An 8,160-nucleotide genomic window follows, 5' to 3' on the forward strand; every position below is an offset into this window, starting at 1 on the left:
TCCTAAGGTGACCATTCGGAATTGCCTCCACTCCTGAAGTGTATCACAAAACTATCCATATGGCCTATGAGCACTTGGACAGAGTTGATTCCTCAATGGATAGCATACTCTGGGGAACCACGAGAATGGAGCATGATGAGAGACTAAGGAAAGTGCTGGATGCAACAAGGAAAGCAAACCTGAAGCTGAAAAGAGAGAAATGCCAGCTCGGGGTGACAGAACTAACATTTGTAGGAGATATTATTGGCAGTGAGGGCATCAGACCAGATCCCAGAGAGGTGTCCGCCAGTGGGAACATGCCAAGGTCACAATGCTAAAAGGATGTACAGAGGTTTAATGGAATGGTCAACTATATGGGTAAATTCATATCCAACCTCTCAGAAAAGATGGCTCCATTGAGAAGACTAACAGAAAAGATCATTAAATGGGAGTGGAGTCATGACCATGAAAAGTCATAGAGGGAACTAAAGAAACTGCTCACAGAGGAACCAGTTCTGACATTTTACGACCCAGCGAGGCCCATCAAGATATCATCAGACTCATCACATAGTGGGCTCAGTGCAGTTCTTCTGCAAAAAATATAATGACTGGCAACCTCTTGTGTATGCACCAAGCTCAATGACAGACATGGAGACATGATACGCTCAAATTGAAAAGGAGCTGCTCAGCATCGCATACATCTGTGAAAGATTTAATCAGTTTGTGTCAGGACAAGCAATCAGTGTAGAGACTGACCATAAACCCTTGATTGCATTGTTTCAAAAGGCATTTAATGAATGTCCACTTTGAATAAAAAGAATGATGACTAGGCTGAAATACTATACACTCTGGGTAAGCTGATATACACAACAGACACAGTCTAGAGGTGTTGACACAAGAGAGCCTGCAAAGACCAAAATGTCTTCATGGACATGATCACAAGTGCACTGCCCATATCAGATGCAAAAATGGAGCTCATAGAGTCAGAGACAAACAAAGATGAAACACTAAGACAACTGAGGATGAATGGCCCAATATGAAGCAGGACTGCTCACCTGATGTTGCAGAGTACTGGAACTGCAGGGCAGAACTATTAAAATCCTTATCCCAAAGAGTCTGAGAAAAGATATGCTAAAAACGATCCATGGAGAACATCTCAGAATTGAAAAGTGTAAGAAAAGAACACGAGAGGTGATGTACTGGCCAAGAATCAACAATGATCTACAAATGAAGTGTCAAACTGTACATTATGTATGAAATATCAAGCAAGCAATCCTGCAGAACCGCTAAAGCCACACCCAGCACCATTCAGATCTTAACAGAAGGTAGGTGCTGACCTAATCAAATGTCAAAGGAAGGGCTATCTTGTAGTCACAGACTATGACTCCCTGTATCCAGAGGTGTGTAGACTGAACACAACCACTTCAGACACTGTAATAGCAGGTATGAAAGCCATATTCTCCAGACATGACATGGCAAGCGAGGTCTTCATAGACAATGGACCCCAATTTTGAGATTTAAAGTTCCGACATTTTGTCAATGAGTGGGACTTTGTACACACCACATCAAGTCCTCATTTTCCACAGTCCAATGGTCTAGTGGAAAAATCGGTATAGACAGTGAAAAGACTGATGAACAGGGCAAAAGACAGTGGTTCAGACTTCTACCAGAGCATGCTAGTATGTTGCACAACTCTGCTCGTATGTGGTATATCATCAGCACAACTCTTTATGGGACGTAGGCTAAGGTCCAACCTCCTAAAAACAAAAGAGGGTGAAAAAGTGAGGAAATTCAAAGAACAGAAAGAAAAGTAAAAGTATTACTTTGAGAGGAATAAAGAACCTACCGGAACTCTACACTGGTGACCAAGTAAGGCTAAAAGACAAAAAAAACTTATGGACTCAGAAGGGAACTGTCCTTAGTGAACTCCAACCAAGATCATACACCATTCAGACAGATGAAGGTGCTGTTCAGTGAAGAAATTGTCAAGACCTTCAAATGGGATCAGCCACAGTAGATGGAAAGACAGATACTGTTGAACAATCTGAATACACAGCTGAGAAGACATCGTCTGAGGCAACAACTCAAATTCAAAGACAATCAATCAGGAGATTTTCAAGACATGTGAATCCTCCTAAGAGACTCATTGAACAAATTTAAAGACTCCTATTATAGAACAAAGTAGTGCTATCTTATTCACTCTTCAAGTTTTGGTGTATGTAAATGTGAACACACAAAACAAGTTTTAAAAATGTTAACAATGTTGATAATAATGAAAATGCAAGTTCATGATGTTAAAGTTAAAATTACAGAGTTATACAAAGAAAGCATATTAATTAAAAGTAAGCTACTTTTGTTTTGATAAAGGAAGATGTAACGATGGTGATCATGTTTGCATGGCCACTAGCAATGCCTTACCATTTGATTAGACTTGGCTGCCAGCAGGGGGCTAACACAATTGCAAATTGGTAATAGAGGCTTGCAGCTGCATGGCGTGCCTCATGGTGCTGTTTACAACAACTTTAAAGTTAATAACCTTTTTGTTCATCCATGTGTTGTCTAAGAACTCACACATACAAAAGCAAAATGAAACAACCCCAAGATCCCTCCGTTCATCAACCTCTTAATTAACTGATCGTTAACCCTGTACTCAGTTTTTTGATTTGTGCGGCCAAAATGCATCTCCTCACCCTTGTCCAGATTGAACTCCATTTGCCATTTTTCTGCCCAACACTGCATCCTGTCTATGTCCTCTTGCATCCTCTGACAACCTTCAGCTCCATCTACAACTCCTCCAATCTTCGAGTACAAAATCAAGAAGCTTGACGTTCAAGTAGATTTGTCTGGTTTGATGGAATTCCAAGCATGCACATGTGATGTATTTAGATATGGTGCTTGTAGTTTACTTAAAACGCAGAGATGCTGGAGGAACTCAGCCGGTCTTGCAGTATCCTAAGAGGTAAAGATATATTACTGATGTTTCAGGCCTAAGCTCTTCCTCAAGGTGTGAACTTTCTCGTTTCATTTACTGGCAAGTTGGAGTCAGAGGTGGGAAAGAGTCTTTTTTGGGGGGACTGTTTAAAAAGGGCACAGAGGGCAGATTTTAAGTCAATTTAGGGTTTATTGGAAGAGTTAGTAGTTGGGTAATTGAGTTAATTGGCAGGGACCAATAAAAAGAGGGATAGCAGAATGTGGCCCAGTGAGTAAGTGGCACAGTGTAGGAGTGGAGCTCTGTGAGCTAGCTTTCTCTCTACCAGAGAGGGAAGACCAGGTGAGGTCATTTAAATCCATTAATTAAAGTTAGATAATGGAGTCAGCTAGGGCAGTGGGTTGCTCTGGTTGCAGGATGTGGGAAATCTGGGACAACGCACTTGTCCCTGATGACAACACCTGCAGGAGGTGCATCCAGCTGCAGCTCCTTACAACCTGTGTTAGAGAACTGGAGCAGGAGCTAGATGAACTGCAGATCTTGAGGAAAGCTGAGGCAGTAGCAGATAGGAGTGTCAGGGAGGCAGTCACTCCTAAAACTCAGGGAGGTAGCTGGATGACTGTCAGGAGAGAGAAGAGTCAGGGCAGAGTACCCTGTTGGCCGTTCCCATCATCAACAACAGGTATATCATTTTGGATATTGTTGGTGGAGACTTACAAGGGACAAGTCAAGGTGGTCACATCTCTAGTGCAGAGGCTGGTCCCCTGGCTCAGAGGGGAAGGGGCGAACAGGAGAGCACTAGTGATTGGGAGTCATTGGTTAGATGACTAGATAGATTAAGGTTTCTGGATGGTATGTTGCCTCCCAGGTGCCAGGGTCAGGGACATCTCTGATTGAGTACACAGCATTCTGAAGGGAGAGGGCAAGGAGCCAGATGTCATGGTCCACGTGGGGACCAATGACATAGATAGAAGTGGGGATGAGATTCTGAAGAAAGAATATAGTGAGTTAGGGAAGTTCAAAAGCAGGACCTCGAGGGGGCAATCTCAAGATTGCTGTCTGTGCCATGTGCTGGAGAGGGTAGGAGTAGGAAGATGTGGAGGATGAATGTACGGCTAAAGAGATGGAGCAAGGGGCAGGGGTTCAGATTTATGGATCATTGGGAACACTTCTGCGGAAGGTTTGACCTGTACAAAAGGGATGGGCTGCACCTGAACTAGAGGTGTCCATTATATTCTGGTGGGCAGGTTTGCGAGATCTGTTGGGGAACGTTTAAACTAGTTTGGCTGGGGGTTTGGAATCTGAATGAGAGTGCAGCGATCAGGGTAGAAGGACACTTAGATTTGAAGAGAGAGGAAAAAGAATGTTAAAGTTAATAAAGGAGGGTGGGTAAAAATAGATGATAATCAAAGGAGTGAATGTGGGGACATTCTCTCAAGTGTATATATTTCAATGCAGAGAGCATGGTGAGTAAGGTGGATGAACTTAGAGTATGGCTTGACACATGGAGATATGATATTGTAGCCATTTGTGAAAGTTGGTTGCATGAGGGGCATGATTGGCAGCTAAATATTTCAGGATACTATTGTTTCAGGCCTGATAGAACAAGGGGGATAAAAGTCACATTGCTTGATAGAGAAACCTTTACAGTGGTGCTAAACAGGAGAGATTGCAGAGCTCATCCTCTGAGGCTATATGGGGGAAGTGAGGAATGGGAAAGGCATGAAAACACTAATGGGCATGTATTATAGACCCCCTAATGGACAGAGGGGATTAGAGGAGAAAATTTTGATGGAAATAGCATATGTGTGTAGTAAACATAAGGTGGTGATTGTAGGAGATTTTAACTTTCCACACATTGAATGGAATGCTCATCCTGTAAAAGAGCTGGATGGGTTGGAGTTTGTCAAATGTGTTCAGGAAAGTTTTCTAAATCAATACATAGAAGAACCAACTAGAGAGGGGTCTGTATTGGATCTCCTATTAGGGAATGAGATAGGTCAGGTGACAGAGGAACACTTTGGGTCTAGTGATCATAACACTATTAGTTTTAGATTAATTATGGAGAAGGATAGGGCTGGGCCTAAGGTTGTGATTCTTGATTGGAACAAGGCTAATTTTGAGGAGATGTGAAAGGATTTAAGGAGTGTGGATTGGGATCATTTATTTTCTGGGAAGGAGGTAACAGATAAATGGAGAATATTCAGAGCGGAATTCTGAGAGTACAGAGTTGGTCTGTCCCTGTGAGGATTAAAGGTTAGAAAATATAGGGAGCCTTGGTTTTCAAGGGATATTGGGAAGTTTGTTCAGAGGAAGAAGGATGTGGACAATAGGTATAGACAGCAGGGAATAGAGGAGGTACTTGAGTAATATAAAGAATGCAAAAAAAATCTTAAAGAAATTAGAAAGGCTAAAAGGAGAGATGAGGATGCTTTGGCAGGCAAGGTTAAAAAAAAAATCCAAAGGGTTTCTACAGGTACATTAAAAGTAAAAGAATAGTGGGGGTTAAAATTGGGCCCCTTGAGGTTTGGGGGGAGGTTATGTGAGGGGTCAGAAGAGATGGGGGAAATTATAAGATCTTATTTTCTTCAGTATTCACTAAGGAAAGAAATATTGAGTCAGGTGAATAAAGGTGGATAAATCTCTGGGCCCTGACAAGATATTCCCTATGACGTTGAGGGAGGTTAGTTTAGAAATAGCGAGAGCTCTGACAGAAATATTTAAAATGTTATTAGCCACAGGGGGCTGCCAGAGGATTGGAGGGTAGCTCATGTTGTGTTCCACTGTTTAAAAAAGGCTGTAAAAGTAAACCAGATGATCATAGGCCTGTGAGTCTGACATCAGTGATAGGTAAATTAATGGAGAGTGTTCTTAGGAATGGAATTTACAATTATTTGGATAACCAGGACTGATTAGGAATAGTCAACATGGTTAACAAATCATATCAAATTTTTCAAGGAGGTTTTAAAGAAGGATGACAAAGGGAAGGCTATGAATGTTGTCTACATGGACTTTAGTAAGACCTTTGACAAGGTTCCACATAAGAGGTTAGTTAGGAAGGTTCAATCATTAAGTTGAAGTAGTGAAATGGATTCAACAATGGTTGGATGGGAGAGGAGTCATGTGATGGAGTAATGGCCGGTAGGGGAAAACCAGCCCTCTCCAGAAAAGAAGAAATAAAGTGAAGAAAATACAAAGTTCAAGAAATACAAAACATAACAAATAAAAGATAAAGTTGTAGAGAAAAGAAAGAAAATGGCACCCAAGAAGGAAAAAGTAAAAACAACGGGGAAAAAAAAGAAGAAAAGATGCCGGAAGAGAAAGGAGAGGGCCTTACCTGCATGAAGAAACAGGGAGCCGTAATGGAGAAGAGAGCCCATTCACCAAGGTTAGTGACGACCCCGCAAAGTCACGATCTCCCGACCGCTGGACTGCAAAAATGGCTCTCTGAGCCAAACAAAAGTGCACAGTACACTTACTAAGGGGAAGGAGAACACCGACGGGAGGGGGGCTCAGCCGAGGAGCGGGCAAACACAACGCGACCAACTGAGGGATGCCCGACACCAGGGGTCTCAGCTGGAAGAAGAGGAAAGTGACAGGAAAGGGAGTGAAAGGAAAGAAGAGCAGCAGCAGGAGCCCCAACAGATGAGTAGCCCAGAAGAAGAGGACCAACAGCAAGAAGCCAAGCAAGAAGAAGCCCAGCAAAGAGACAGAATATAGATAAAGTTTTTTTTTTCCAAGAACAAATGAGAGCATTAAAAGAATGGTTGACATTAGAATTTAGTGAAATTAAAAGAAAATTGAAAAGTACAGAAGAAAAAGTGAATAGATTAGAGCTGGTCATGACAGAAATAGGGAAAAGATTAGAAAATGTGGAAGAATGAGAAATGGCTGTAGAAATGGAAGTGAACGACTTAAGAAGAAAATTGGAAGAAAGTGATTAAAAAATTAGAGTCACAAGAGTTGTTAGCTCAGAAAAATAATATGTTGGAAAATTATAGTAGGCGAAACAACATAAAAATAATGGGCCTAAAGGAAGATGAAGAAGGCACAGATATAAAGGAATTTATAAAAGAATGGATCCCAAAGGTCCTGGGAACAACAGAAATACAGGAAGGAATGGAAATAGAAAGGGCACACAGAACACTAGCTCCGAAACCACAGTCACAACAAAAACCAAGATCCATTTTAGTAAAATTTTTGAGATATACAACAAGAGAAAATATACTGGAGCGGGCAAGGAATAAAATGAGAGAAGACAAAAAACCATTGGAATACAAGGGTCAAAAAATACTTTTTTACCCAGACATAAGTTTTGAACTCTTAAAGAAGAGGAAGGAGTTTAATACAGCAAAATCGATCCTATGGAAAAAAGGTTATAAATTTATGTTAAGACATCCAGCTGTGCTTAAAATATTTATCCCTGGGGAGCAAAACAGACTGTTTTCGGATCTGGAGGAAGCACGAGAATTTGCAGAATGCTTGCAGGACAGAAGGAGAGATAAAGAAATGTAACAAGAATGAAGAACGGTGATAAAATATATATAAAGATGTAAAAATAATGTATATGTAAGAACTAAAGAAGGGAAAGAGAAGAAAAGAAGTAAGGGGGAAAAAAAGAGGGTGAACTTTGTTATATGTGTAAAAAAAAGTCTTTTCTGGGGGGGGGTTGGGTGGGAGAGAATAACCGTCACTGTGAAATCAGTTGACGCTTGCGAGCGGGTTCACCATCCAAATGGAGAGGGGAGTTGTGGTTGCCCGGCAAGGGATAAGGGGCAACTCAGAGAGGGGGGGGAGACATTTGGGGATAATGGAATATTGGATGTTGGAGTTGTTGAAGTATTTTATGTTTTAAATGTGTTCTCATACATTGAGTTTAAAAAGGGAAAACTGAGAGATGAAAATGGGGAAAAGGGGGATGGTGGTGGTGAGGAAGCGGAAATGAGGTGTAAACAGGATATGAGATGGCCACGTTGAATTATATGACTATAAATATTAATGGAATACATAACCAAATTAAACAGAAGAAGCTATTAAATTTACTGAAAAAAGAAAAAAGTAGATATAGCATTTGTGCAGGAAACACATCTAATTGAAGTGAAACATAATAAATTAAAGAGAGACTGGGTAGGGCACATAGCGGCAGCATCTTATAACTCAAACGCTAGAGGTGTAGCTATATTAATTAATAAAAATGTACCAATCAAAATAGAGGAGGAAATAATAGATCCAGCAGGGAGGTATGTAATGAT

The sequence above is a fragment of the Narcine bancroftii genome, chromosome 5 (genome assembly GCF_036971445.1).
Source record: "Narcine bancroftii isolate sNarBan1 chromosome 5, sNarBan1.hap1, whole genome shotgun sequence".
Classification (NCBI taxonomy): Eukaryota; Metazoa; Chordata; class Chondrichthyes; order Torpediniformes; family Narcinidae; genus Narcine; species Narcine bancroftii.